Below are 14,724 nucleotides of genomic sequence, written 5' to 3'. Positions count from 1 at the left end.
AAGCCCTTTAAAAATTTATTTTTCCCCATGAGTAGGGCTGGTGTTGCTAAGGGAGTATTTGTCAGACTCTAGGCATCATTTCATTTTGATTAAATGTTTGTGATGGGGGCTTCCCTGGTGGCGCAGTGGTTAAGAATCCACCTGCCAATGCAGAGGACACGGGTTCAAACCCTGGTCCGCGAAGATCCCACATGCCGCGGAGCAACGAAGTCCATGCGCCACAACTACTGAGCCTGCACTCTAGAGCCCGTGCTCCGCAACAAGAGAGGCCACCGCAATGAGAAGCCCACTCACCGCAACGAAAAGTAGCCCCCGCTCGCCACAACTAGAGAAAGCCCGCGTGCAGCAACAAAGACCCAATGCAGCCCAAAATAAATAAATAAAATACATTTATTAAAAAAAAAAAAATGTTTGTGATGGTTCTTCAAATCAAGCTACTTATCTAGTCTGATTTGATTGTCTGGTTTTTGGTTTTGTCTTACACTTAGGAAAATGTGTCATGGTGCTATTTCATGGGCTGGATTTTTAAACAACACAGAAATTCTATACATGCATTATTCTGCAAGAACATTGTATTTTTGAGAGTTCAGTACCTAGTATAATGTGATGAGTCCATTAAAAATATTCGGCAAAGTAGATGATGTAATACATGATTTCTTGTATTGATGGGAGCTATATTCTACAGGTGTCTCTATTTATTACTATGCTTTGATGATTATTCATGTTGGACTTACTATGGTAACTTGATAAACCATTGCTATATACTGTTATCAACCAACAACCAAAGTCAACCAAAGTCAACAATGCTAACAGCTCCTTTTAAGGTTTCAACTATTCATTGTCTAAGCATAAAGATGAGACAGTTACCACGTGGAAGCTACAGATAAGAAGAGAACATTTTTATGTTGTTTCCAATATAAAAGTCACATCATTTTTACTGGTCACCTTTCTTTTTGAATTTACGCTTCTGGAATGAGTATTGGAAAGAACACAGTTCTAGAAATCTCAATGCCATGGTTCTAATCCAGAATTTCTGCCAAACTGAATGTGTGGCAAATGTCATTTAGAGCTTCTGAAATTCAATTTCCTCATCGGTAAACTGGATGTTTCACTCTATAATTTTTTTCCATTTCATTTATATTCTATAATTAGCTTGAATCCTTTTCCTAAATTCTTGAACCTAGGTTCTTATGAACCTAAACAAAAAATTTCATTTTGAAATTGATACTTAGTATGTAATAGTTGACTTTGACTTGCTTCCTCAATCTTTCTAAAAATCATTTTATTGACAATCGACATTAAAATAGTCATTTTTGAAAGGTAAAAAGACATACAATCACCATCAATAAGACTTGCCTTTGGAAAACAGAGGGCTGAATGCATGTTATTGTGTATTCATGGAGTGTGAAAGGGACTGTTGTGTGATTGATATTCTTCATGCTTAAGAACCGAACCCAAAGAAACAACAGATTTCTCATAAAACTAAGCCATGCGGATTTCCTGTGTGTGATATAGAGGGAATCCCACACCTCATATCTCTTGTTTATATAAATGTTAGGGCATTTTACAGTATACTTATAACCATAAGTGTTACATAAATATACTGATATTACTATGACGATTTAACAGTGGTGTGTGTGCATGTATGTATATTGTGTGTGTGTGCATGCTCACACAAAGACTTATGTCTGTTAGGAAGGAGAAGACAATGAAGAAAGAAATAAAGGAATTGAAGAAGTCTAAACTGGAATATAATTATATTGAATGTGTTAAAGGAAGTGATCTTTTAAAATAATAAGTTGTGTACTGGATGAAAAGGCTGTAATTAATCTGCATTTGAATTTACTTCCATTTAGCAGTAGAGAATAGTACATCATGATCTATGTGTGAAAGAAAGGCATATAGTGTGAAAATCTTATACTGCATAGTAGAGAAAAGGGAAAAAAAGAAGTTATTGGTACACTGTAGAGCTGAATTGAATTACTGACTTACAGTCTAAAGCAATTTACATATCAGAAATGCAGGCATGTATTCAGAGCAAATTCATAAATTAGACCTGATCTGAGAAGGAAAACAAATAAACATAAAACTTGTATCCAAATACAAAAGCCTAGTCTTTTTTAGAATGAAGAAGCTCTTCAGTTGTGGAAGGAATTATAATAAATGTACTTGCATCATTGCAACAAATAGCATTATTACAAATACAGGAATTAAAACACTTAAACATAATAGAAAAATAATACTATTTATAGTTCATATTCAAGGGCAGGCAGTTACCCAAGTTAGCAAATATATTTACCACTTGTGAAAAATTCTGCCTGAAGAAAGCAGTTCTTTTCTGATATGAGGTTTCCTGAGTCAGTGTTTCTCCAAGCAGCATCAGTACCACCTGGGAACTTCTTAGAAATGCAAATTCTGACCCCACCCCAGACCAACTGAATCAGAAAATTTGGGGGAAAGCCCGCCTTCCACATGATTCTCATGCACATGAAAGTCTGAGAGGAAATAGCTTAGTAATACAGTAGAGAAATTGGATAATAACTCTATTCTGTCATCATGAAACCAGTACGTACTAGATTTCATACTTATATTTCTTAACAACCTTCAAAAGATTCTACTGAAATCGCTAGACAGATAAATATATTTCTTTAGATTTTCAAAGTTTTTTTATATGAAACAACTAAGAAGCTTATCATTGCCAAACAATAGTCAACACTTCAGTGAGATAAAATATGTGCAGATGACATCCTACATACAAGGCATTAAGCCTTGTTTGCAGCCAAATATCCCATCCCCTCTCTTCATTATATAAATCCCATTAAGCTGGCCAAGGAAAGGAAAGGAACGGAGACAAAGCGGGCAGTGAACTTGAGTTCATCTAAATTTATTTCTTCTGCTATATAAAGTGAAAGTTAAGTAACCTTAAGCTTCCTTCAAGCACTTTCTTGTGTGTCTATCCATAATATATATAACTGGACAGGAACAATGAGGCCAAGAATCTTATGGGACTACCTAGTAAGAGAAACTAGAAAAACGTGACATCAATTTCTGTGTGACAGTAGAATTCCTCATTCAAAACTCTTACCAATCTACATTGCTTTTTGCAATAATAACTATGTGGCATATAAAAAACCTTTATAATCACAGTCAGAGTTCAGCATCATGTGGTACTTCTACTAGAAAAAGAGAAGGCAAAAAATCTACATTGAATTGTTTTTATGGTTCAAAGGGAAAGTGACTTGCAGCCTTTAAAAAAGCTGCTTTTGCTAAGAGAGGAATATGGCAAGTGAGTGTATGGAAAGAAATGGGAAATGTGTAAGTCAAAAAAGTTTCATAGAAACAAATGTTTATCTTGTGAAGACTAGCTTACTCCTTGCATCTTATTGTACTTCAGTATATCTTCAAATTTTTATTTTTAGCACAAGGTTTGCTCAGGATTACGGGTGAAGGCGTTAAGTCATTTGCTACATCTTTCTAAGGATGAGTATGTACTTCTAATTGTCATTTGGGATCCTTCTACACATTTTATATGTATGTATAGATGGATGTATGCATGTACATATGTATTTAACATCATGATGTTTGAAGGACTATTGAAGTGTTCATTCCAGTTACTCTTATTCTGAACACCATATGCTGAAAGACTGTACTCTGACTTGAGAAAAAAACACACAAAGAGCTCCAACTAGAACTGGGCAGTGTTTGGTGGGATTTTTAAGAGTATACTTTAGAGACTTAGTGGTTCAGGGATTTAATTTTATAAAATGAAATCACTAAGGAAGAATGATGATATAGCCTACATTTTACTTTTTAAATATCTATTTCAAAATTAAATTTGTTAGTCTACTGGAGAGCTTCCACCTGAACCCTGATGGAGTAACTGGCACTGGACCTGCCCTCTTAACTGCAACATACATATCATCACTGTTTTGATACATTGGACAACAAGCTGCAAATGGCTGTGATCACTGAGAGAAGGGAAATCAGTTAGGTGAGCCCAAAACTCTCCCAGACTTTCCGTGGGGAGACACTTTCTGGACTGAGGACATTTTCTGGACTGGAATCTAAGGAGAACATGAAAGTTTCACAGTGAATACACAAGAGTGTTCAGAAGTAGTGGAGGCACCTTGGTAGCAACTAATTCTCAAGTGATTTAAGAATTTTTTTTTTAAAACAAAAACAAAAACTCTTGAAAAGATAGAGATTGGAGTTCAGGAAGGCAGAAGCTGCTGGAATTTACAGGGTAGAGCACTTCACAGGATAGAACACCAGAGAACATGCTCCAGAATTTTGCATGGGAATCCCATTGACATTGTTGATTATTCAAAGATTTTTCAGTAAAGACAAAAAAATCAACAAACATAAAAGAAAAAAAAATTGAATTAGACTTCATCAAAGTCAGAAACTTCTGCTTTTCCAAAAACACCTAAAAGAAAATTAAAAGGCCACAAAATGGGAGAAAATACTTGCATATACATGATGAAGAAACTGTACCCCAAATAAAAAGAATTCTTACAGCTCAATAAGAAGAAAATGAACAACACAATAAAAAATGAACAAAAGGGATTTCCCTGGTGGTCCAGTGGGTAAGACTCCGCACTCCCAATGCAGGGGGCCAGGGTTCGATCCCTGGTTAGGGAACTAGATCCCACATACATGCTGCAACTAAGAGTTTGCATACCACAACTAAAAATGATCCCACGTGCCGCAACAAAGAACCCGCGTGCCACAACTAAGACCCGGCACAGCCAGAATGAATAAATAAATAAATAAAAACAAATCTTTAAAAAATGAACAAAATACTTGAATGGACATAACACACAGGGAGATATATGTATAGCCAATAAATACATTAAAAATGCTTTAGTCATCAGAGAAATGCAAATTAAAAACATAATGAGATACCATTACACACCCACTAAAGTGGTAAAAATTAAGAAGCCCGACAATACCAAGTGTTGAGGAGGATGTGAAACATCTGGAACTCTTACATATTCCTGCAAGAAATATTAAATGGTATGGCCACTTTGAAAAAGGTGGGTGGTTTATTATAGAGTTAAATATACACTAATCGTAATACTCAGCAATTCTACACATAAGTATTTGTCCAAGAGAAATAAAATCATATATCCAGTCCACGAAAGACTTATATATTGATGTTCATAGCATTTTTATTCCCAAACTAAAGAAAACCAAAATGTCCATAAATCGATGAATGGATAAACAAATTTTGGTACGTAACTGGAAAAATTCACACCAGTAAAACTGCTTTGATAAATACCCAAAGCATTATAATCAGCAAAATAATGCAGACACAAAAGGGTACATATATAGCAGGGTTCCATTTCTACAAAATTCTACAATAGGCAAAACTTCACTTCAGTGACTAAAAACAAAATAAGTTGCCTGGGACCATGTGATGTGGGTGGAGAGATTGACTGCAAAGGAACATAAGGAAACATTTTAAGGTGAAATAAATATTCTATACCTTGATTGGCTTGCTGTTTACACATACATATATCAGTACCTTTGTCAAAACTCAGAAGAATATACTTAAAATAGTTTCATTTTATTGTAGGTAAATTATATTTTTAAAAAGTTGATTTTAAAGCAAAATATACAGTTAAATAAATAACAATAGTAACTAATTGTAGCTCATTAAATAATATAGCAATCCAAGAGCCTACACTGACATTAAGTAATTAATTAAGAGTAGAGAAACTCACAGTAGAATGTCAATGTCTAAATACAGAAGGAATCTAGAAAATCACCGTTTGGAAACTTTATTTGAAATAATTAATTCAGCCAAGAAACATCAATAGATGTTAAAATTAGTAGGTAAATGTCTGGTGAGCAACGTGATATTTCCATGTTTTCAAACACCTCCGAATAAAATACATATTGAATACATAGGAAAGAAAGTGATGTACAGTGGAGAAACATGTTTACAAACCCTACTTTAAGTGATGAAGGTTAACGAATTGTGTACTACCTGATAAGATACAATAAAAACAAACCTTCATTTCTGGGATATTGCTGGCAAAAGTGCACACCCTGAATCTAATTCTGAGGAAACATAAAACAAATGTAAGTTAAGAAACATTTACAAAATTACTGGAGGAATCTAAAGAAGCATGACAAATAAATGAAACACGTGAACATTGATTGGATTATTTGATAAAAGGACATTACTGGGACAACTGGCAACACTGGAAAGGGATCAGCTTATCAGATAATAGCATGTATCACTGTTAATTTCCTAATTCTGATGGTTGTAGTCTGGTTATATAAGAGAAATCCTGTTTCAAGAAAATATATTCTAGAGTATTCTGAAATGCTGGCATACCTTGTCAGTAAACTTACTCTCAAATGATTCAAGAATAAAGGAAAAAAAAACTCTCAGTACTATTTTTGGTTATATTTTACTAACTTCTTAAGAGGGTTCATTAGAGCCATAAAATGAAGAAACTAACATTTCACCAGCCTGATAAAAATCATATATCCATTTTTACTAGATACAGAATAAAGTTATCCTTACAAAATGCATATGGAAGGTAAATTCTGTGTGTCAATGTAAAGCTAACAGTAATCATCAAACATGACTGGAAAGATAATATTATATATATACTACACAGAAATCATTATTTAAACAGTATTCACCAGGAGGTTCAAAACCCTCATAATTATTATAAAAGCAATTATTGTGAATTATTATTTTCTTAGGTTTTATTTAGCCAGTTTTTTAATTTAGTCTCCTCTGCAAAGGAATTAGGCATTTTCCATCCCTTTTTCTTGGCCCATTCAACACAGTTTAATAGTAGAGTGTGCAAACTACTGAACTATAATCTTTCAAGACTACATGCTTATCTTGGATCACTCTTGACACTTCCTGATTTTTAATCTGAGATTCTACAATTCAGTCCCCACTATTAATACCTCCAACTTTCCAGAGCCTTGATCTAATTCAAGCCCAGGCATTACATTTTATGACATTTCCATATTTTCAGAGTAATGTGTTAAAACTAATTAAAGTCACTGAGCAGACATATATGATCACAAACTTTTCAAAACAAACCAGTAAAGTATTGCCAGGGTCATCAATACACAGCAGTACATCCAGAACAGTTGTTAAAATATTGAGATATTTCCATTCTACGTGATACTTAGCTGGAGCTCTGAACCCTTTCAAATGTCTCACGGTGATCTTTTCACTGTGGTCTTTGCCAAACCCGATGCCCTGTCAGGATCCCTCCTTTGAACTCTTACTATCCAGAAACTAAAGAGGTCAGGCTTGGAACACCAAAGCGCTTCCAGAATTCAAGTTCAGCACCATGGCCAGTGTCTCCAAAAACGCCCATGAGTCACAATACTGTACTGTATATTTGAAAGCTGTTAAGGGAACAGATCTTAAAAGTTCTCATCACAGGGAAAAAAAATGTAACTGTATGAGGTGATGAATGTTAACTAAACTTACTGTAGAAATCATTGTGTAATATATACTTACATCAAATCATTTTGCTGTACACCTTAAACTTATATAATGTCATCTATCAATTATATCTCAATAAAAGTGGAAGAAAAAAATATTTTGAATAGTACCTGGGGAATGTCCACTTGTCCACATAAATCAATCTGTTTCTTATATTTGTTTATAGTGATCATTTCCTCTAAATTTTATTTATATTACTATTGGCTTGAACAAATTTTTTAAAGTGAAATTATTTACCTTATTCATAAATATCTTATAAGGTAAACATAAAGTAGAATTGAACACTTTTTAAATTCTTATAATATACTAATTTTATTCATTTTACAAAAGTCACTATAGTATTAATTTTATTTTAGTGAGGACTAGAGATAACCCAATATAAATCTGCTTTTTCCTATTAAGTAGGGTGAATAAAATATTGAATAAAAATGTTTTGAAGTCCCCAGGTGATGATAATGTTGCTGATCCAAGGATCACACTTTGAGACAATGGTATAGACAAGCAAAGTTGTTCTAAACTCTGGATGCAACACTACAGTCATCTGGGATGACTTTTTTTCTTCCCTGTGTTTTTTTATTTACTTTTAATTGTGGTAAAATATACATAAGATAAAATTTACCACCTTAACCATTTTCAAGTGTGCAGTTCAGTAGTATTAAGTATATTCATGCTGTTGTGCAACCAATCTCCAGAAGAGCTCTTCCATTTTGCAAAACTGAAACTCTGTATCCCTTAAACAACCCCCCCTTCTCCCTTACCCTTAGCCCCTGGCAATTACCATTCTAATTTCTGTCTCTATGAATTTGACTATTCTATATACTTCATATAAATGGAATCATACAGTATTTGTCTTTTTGTGACTGGCTAATGTTCTCAAGGTTCACCCATGTTGTAGCATGTGTCAGGATTTTCTTCCTTTTTAAAATTGAATCATATGCTATTGTACATATACATCATATTTTGTTTATCCATTTATCTGTTGATAGACACATGGGTTGCTTCCACCTTTTGACTATTGTGATTAATGTTGCTATGAACATATGCATACAAATATCTCTTTGTGATCTTGGTTTCAACACTTTTGAACTGGAAAAACTGGAACAGAATGTGCCCGTTCTAGAGAATAGCTGATTCTCTATTAGTTTGATGCCATTGCACCTGTTCTAGTCCACCCAATGGCTCACAAAATAATCATTAAGTGGATCAATTAAGAGAAAAATTCTCTCTTGCGTTATAGACTTTCTGTGATAAACAGACAAAAAGTGGTCAAGCAATTCTCACTCCTGTAAACACAGATAATGTGAACTGATTCATTACCAATAAGTCAATAGCTTTATTCAAATTTAAGTAAAATATATGGTAGTAATTATCCTTTTACATTTTATATCATATTTTGATATTATATGATTTCCAATATTGTAACCTGATAAAGGATTGCTTTATTTTTTACCATAATATTAACTGTGTATTCTACTTTTTAACGTCCTCAGCAGTCCTTTGACTTGTGACAATTTCTTCACCTCAAGAGTATATTTTGGAATTATGTTTTTGTGTTTTTTGGTCTATCCCCTGCTTTTTGTGTCTAATAATTAATTTCCTTTGTTCTTGAAAAACTTGAAGTTTTGCGCAGAGGTTATTCTGCTATATTAGAAAATGACATGCCACTAATTGATAGAATTTTATATTATAAAATACACTTAATAGTAAAAGCAAAAAGATTATAAGCCCATTAAATTTCAGTTTTCAGTCTTTTATGAGGTTTTCCTATGTTCACTCTCCTTTGACTTAATGCTTATAGATTTATTTATCCCAGTACATAAAAATTAATATTCTCTATTTACACTGGAACAACAAACTATTATCATTTATAATATTATTTCAAGTTGTAACATTTACATAACCATTTTCATCAGACACACAATTGGTCAGTAAAACAATATAATTAAGTTCCTGCAAAAGTGACTATTCCAGGGTAAATGGACAGCATAAATGTAATTAAGTTGTTCAACGGCGCACTGACACACTGACCACTAGGAAAACATGGCCTAAATTACCATTGGGGAAATTTATACACTTAGTAGGTGCAGAATGCATGGTTCCCTCATTCTCTTGTCATCTCTGCGGAAGTATCTTCTTGACTCAAGCTTAGCTGGATGAACCAGAGGAAATATTGATACCTGGGGAGGTGTGGCCAAGGTGGTGAGGTAGTAAGACCCTGAGATCACTTTCTTCCACAGGCACACCAAATTACAACTATTTAAAGCACAACTATCTATGAGAATCACATGAAAACTGGCATAATAGATTTTCCACAATTTACTACATTAAAATAAAGCCACACAACAAGATGGGAGGAGGGGCACAGACATGGTGTAGTCAAGACCCACAACACAAAGTATGCAACCCACAAATGGGAGAATAATCACAATTGCAGAGGTTCTTGCAAAGAGAGAATGATTCAAGCCCCACATCAGGCGTACCAGCCCAGGAATCCTACACCAGGAAGACAAGTCTCTAGAACATCTGGCTTTGAAGGCCAGTGGGTGGGACTTGCATATGGGAGAGACTGAAGGGCTATAGAAAATATAGACTCTGCTCTTAAAGGGCTGGCGCAAAATCTCACATACTCGAAGACCACACACAGAGGCAGTAATTTAAAAAGAGCCTGGGTCAGATACACTTGCTAATCTTAGAGAGCCTTCCAAAAAGGCAGGAGGCAACTGGGACTACACCTAGGGACACAGATGCTGGCAGAAGCCATTTTGGAAAGCTCATTCTATCACAAGAAAACTAGTGTTGGAAAGAGCCATTTTGAAGTCCTCCCTCTAGCTTACTAGTGCTGGGAGCTTACCTGCCCACCAGCAGGCCAGCATCAGATCCAGGAATCCACAGGTCATGCAGCCAGCAGAACAGAGTCCCAGACCCCCACACCAAGGGGATGGCAGCCACTGCATGAGGCAAGACCAGGCTGCCAACCAGGCTGATGTCAGCCCCATCTAACATCACACCCATAGTAGTCAGCCCCACCACAACAGAAGATCCCACACAGCCTACACAGAGGGCACCCCTAGAGTGTTTAGTTTTGGTGACCAGACAGGAGTGTGCTGCTGGGCCCCATAGGATGTCTCCTACTTCTGCAAAGTCAGAAAACATAACTGACCTAACACATAAAAGTAAACACAGAGATTTGTGCACAATGAGGAGACAGAGGAATATGCTCCAAATGAAGGAACAAGACAAAACCTCAAAAATGAACTAATCAAAGTGAAGATAAGCAATATAACCATTAAGAATTCAAAGTAATTAATAATCATAAAGATGCCCAATCAATTGGGAAAAGAATAGATGAACACAGTGAGCTTAGCAAAGAGTTAGAAAATATAAAGAAGAACAATACAGAGGTTAATAATGCAATATCTTAAATAAAAATTACACTAGAAGGAATCAACAGTAGATTAGATGATACAGAGCAACAGATCAGTGAACTGGAAGATAGAATAGTGGAAATCACCCAAGTTGAGCAGAAAAAAGAAAATAAAAAAATTAATGAGGACAGTTTAAGAGATTTCTGAGACAACATCAAGCATACTAACATTTGCATTACAGGGGTCCCAGAAGGAGAAGAGACATAGAAAGGGGCAGAGAGGGACTTCCCTGGTGGTGCAGTAGTTAAGAATCCACCTGCCAATGCAGAAGACACGGGTTCAATCCCTGGTCCGGGAAGATCCCACATGCCATGGAGCAACTAAGCCCGTGTGCCATAACTACTGAAGCCTGTGTACCTAGAGCCCGTGCTCCACAACAAGAGAAGCTACCGCAATGAGAAGCCTGCGCACCAAAATGAAGAGTAGCCCCCACTCACTGCAACTAGAGAAAGCCGGTGTGCAGCAACAAAGACCCAAAACACAGCCAAAAATAAATTTAAAAAAAAAGAAAAAGAAAGGGGCAGAGAACATATTTGAAGTCATAATAGCTATAAACTTCCGTAACCTGCGAAAAGAAACAGACATCCAGGAACAGGAACTTCAGAGACTCCCAAACAAGATGAACAAATAGGTCCACAACAAGACACATTATAACTAAAATGTCAAAAATTAAATTTAAAGAGAATCTTAAGAGCAGCAAGAGAAAAGCAATGAGTTATGTACAAGAAAACTCCCATAAGACAATGAACTGACTTTTCAGCAGAAACTTTGTAGGTCAGAAGGAAGTGGTATGATATATTCAAAGTAATAAAAGGGGAAAACCTAAACCAAGTATACTCAGCCTAGCAAAGCTATCATTCAGATTTGAAGGAGAGGTAGAGAGTTTTACAGACAAGCAAAAGCTAACAGAGTTCAGCACCTCTAAACTGGCTTTACAGAAAATGTAAAAGCAACTTCTCTAAGCAGAAAACAAAAGAATACAACTATAAATATAAAAATTTGAAAGGAAAAATCTCATTGGTAAAGGCAAACATACATAAAAGGTAGTCAATCAACCACTTATACAACTAGCAGAAAAGTTAAGACAAAAGTAGTGAAATCATCTATATCCACAGTACGTATTAAAGGATATAAGTATGTAAAGAATGCACAAAACAAAAGATGTAAAATATGATGTAAAAATATTAAACATGGGAGGGTGTAAAAATGCAGGGTTGTTAAAATGTGTTTGGACTTAGGAGATTATCAACTTAAGATAACTATTATAGATAATATATGCAATATATAAACATATATATATATGTATGTATGTGTGTATATATATATGTATATATGAACCTCATGGTAACCACAAACCAAAAGCCTATATTAGATACATGCACAAAGAAGAGAAAGAAATCCAAACATAACACTAAAGAGGAGTCATCAAATCACAAGGGAAGACAGCAAAAGAATAAGAAAGAAACAAAAGTAACTACAAAAACAACCAGAAAACAATTAACAAAACGGCAATGAGTACATACCCATCAATAACTATTTTAAATATGAATGAACAATTATAGTCTAATAACTGTGAGGAATAAGGCTGCAAAAATCCTCACAAAATATTAGCAAAATGAATTCGACAATATACAGAAAGGATCAGATGACATTTTCAAGTGGAATTTATTCCAGGGATGTGAGGATGGTTCAATACCTGCACATCAATCAATGAGATACACCACATTAACAAAATCAAGGATACACATCACGTAATCATCTCCATAGACACAGCAAAAGCATTTGACAAAATTCAACATCCATTCATAAAAAACAAAAATTCTCATCAAAGTTTGTATAGGGAACATATCTCAACACACTAAAGGCCATTTATGAAAAACCCACAGCTAACACCATACTCAATGGTGAAAAGCTGAAAGCTTTTACTAAAGTCAGGAACAAGACAAGGATTCCTACACTTGCCACTTCTATTTCACATAGTATTGTAAGTCCTAGCCACAGCAATCAGACAAGAAAAAGAAACAAAAGGCATTCAAATTGGAAGGGAAGAAGTAAAACTGTCACTATTTGCAGATGATATGATACTATATATAGAAAACTCTAAAGTCTCCACCAATGAGACTTATTAAATGAATTCAATAAAGTTGCAGGATACAAGCTTAATATACAGAAATCTATTTCTTTTCTGTCATTAGCAAAGAACTATTAGAAAGAGAAATTAAGAAAATAATCCCATGTACAATTTCATCAAAAAGAATAAAATACCTGGAATAAATCTAACCAAGGAGGCAAAAGACTTGTGCTCACAAATCTACAAGACACTGATGAAAGAAACTGAAGATGACACAAACACATGGTAAAAAATAGCATGCTCATGGATTGGAAGATGTAATATTGTTAAAATGATCATATTACCCAAGGCTATCTACATATTCAGTGCAATCCCTATGAAAATACCAAATGAATTTTTCACAGAACTAGAACAAATAATTCTAAAATGTATATGGAAACACACACACACACACACACAAACCAAATAGCCAAAACAAATTTGAAATGAAGAATAAATCTGAGATATCACATTCCCTGATTTCAAATTATACTACAAAGCTACAGTAATCAAAGCAACTGGCACCAAAATGGACACAGAATAGATAGATCAATGGAACAGAATAGAGAGTCCAGAAATAAACCCACACTTATGTGGTCAAATACTCTACAACAAAGGAGGCAAAAATACAAAATAGGGAAAATACAACATTTTCAATAAATGGTGTACAGTACATGCAAAAGAGCCAAACTGGACTACTTTCTCCACCATACACAAAAATAAACTCAAACTAGATTAAAGACTTATATGTAAGCTTGTGATGCTCAACATCACCAATCATCAGGGAAATGCAAATTCAAACCACAGTGAGATGCCACCTCACATCCGTCAGAATAGCTATGATCAAAAAGACAACAAATACCAAGTGTTGGTGAGGATGTGGGGAAGAGATAATCCTTATGCACAGTTGGTGAGAATGTAAATTGGTTAACATTCTCTTTGGAATGTATGGTTAACATTGCCACTTTGGAAAGCAGTATAGAGTTTCCTCAAAAAAATTAAAAATAAAACTACCATTGGATTAAGCAATTCTGCTTCTGGGTATTTATCCAAAGAAAATAAAAAAACTAACTCAAAAAGATATCTACACCCCTATGTTTATTGTAGCATTATTTACAATAGCCACAATACAGAAACGACCTAAGTATTCATCAACAAATAAATGGATAACATAGAAGATGTGGCCTATATATACACACACACACACACACACACACACACACACAATGGAATACTGTTCAGCCATAAAGAAGAATGAAATCTTGTAATTTGTGACAGCATGGATGCATCTAGAGGGTATTTATGCTAAGCGAAATAAGTCAAACAGAGAAAGACAATTACTGCATGATCTCACTCACATGTGGAACCTAAAAACCAAAACAAACAAAGAGTATGGTACTGGCATAAAAACAGAAATATAGATCAATGGAACAGGATAGAAAGCCCAGAGATAAACCCACGCACATATGGTCACCTTATCTTTGATAAAGGAGGCAAGAATATACAGTGGAGAAAAGACAGCCTCTTCAATAAGTGGTGCTGGGAAAACTGGACAGCTACATGTAAAAGAATGAAATTAGAACACTCCCTAACACCATACACAAAAATAAACTCAAAATGGATTAAAGACCTAAATGTAAGGCCAGACACTATCAAACTCTTAGAGGAAAACATAGGCAGAACACTCTATGACATAAATC

Source organism: Eubalaena glacialis, chromosome 6, assembly GCF_028564815.1.
Source record: "Eubalaena glacialis isolate mEubGla1 chromosome 6, mEubGla1.1.hap2.+ XY, whole genome shotgun sequence".
Lineage (NCBI taxonomy): Eukaryota > Metazoa > Chordata > Mammalia > Artiodactyla > Balaenidae > Eubalaena > Eubalaena glacialis.
Note: the sequence above shows the minus strand (reverse complement) of the source record.